The following is a 1085-nucleotide window of genomic DNA, read 5'->3' as shown; positions in this document are numbered from 1 at the left end:
GCTTATATGGACAGAATTGGTCCAGGTTCCAGAAGACCAAGGTTGCCGGTTGCAATGCAGCTAAGATGGAGGAAGGGAGGCAGATCTATTCCAGGAAGAATGTATCAATTGGAAACAGGGGTGTCCTCAGGGTCTGGTCAAAAACATCAAGATGGCAGTGTGACGCACATAAAAAAAGGAGGACATTCAATCATGTTGTCACAACTGCCACCTTGATTTTTTGAACCACAGTCTGGAGGCACCCCTGGTTGGAAGTCTTCTCTGCCGATGTTTCCTCCCCATGTAACTAACAAATGTGTTTTTGCACTCCAGTTAGTGAAAAAAGCTTAGCTGCATTGCAGAGGTGCAGGAAGAAGAAAAGTTGGGAAGGCAAGAATCAGCATAGAGGGTTGGGGTCTCAAATCTGTGGCCCATGGAGCATATGCAGCACCCCAAATCATTTTCTGCACACACACACACCCAACCGCCCTGCAACAATACTTTGATAAATAGTTTTATCTTATAAAACTATTACATATCAGCCCAGTAAAACCAGATAATGGCGTTCTGGTTAAGCAAAAAGCAGCTTAAGTCAGTGAACTGACCAAAATGAAAATAATAATAATAATAATGCCAATTAATATTAATATTATTATTCCTACTATGCTTAAAGACTAAGCTATTTTGCAGCATTTTTTAAATTTAATACATTTATGTTGCAAACCGTGATATTCTTTATTTTTAACCCACTAGAGTTTTTTGTATCACTATAGCAAAAGCCTTCAATATTGCGGCCTTTGGGCTAAAGAACTAGTCCTCATGAGGAACGCACAGCAATTTGAACTTGACATCCCAGTCAAGAAGGATGGGTTAAGTATCCTTATTACTCCTGCCAATTTTTGTCTGCAAATTTCTTTTTGCCTCTGATATTAATTGGTACAGACACACTTTGGTTTTCGAGTGTCAAGGTGCTAAATCATGATGCTGAATTAATGCTTCTCACACGGCCAGCGTGTTTACGACTTGCCAGGTGAAAAGTGTTAATTACTGGTGCTATGTAAATAATACTTAAAAATCTGTCCATGGAGAAAATTTCTCAAAGATGC

This window comes from Python bivittatus, unplaced genomic scaffold, assembly GCF_059951505.1.
Source record: "Python bivittatus isolate LINGU-HERP-01145 unplaced genomic scaffold, Pbiv_v1 ctg000690_np1212, whole genome shotgun sequence".
In the NCBI taxonomy this organism is placed as follows: Eukaryota; Metazoa; Chordata; class Lepidosauria; order Squamata; family Pythonidae; genus Python; species Python bivittatus.
Note: the sequence above shows the minus strand (reverse complement) of the source record.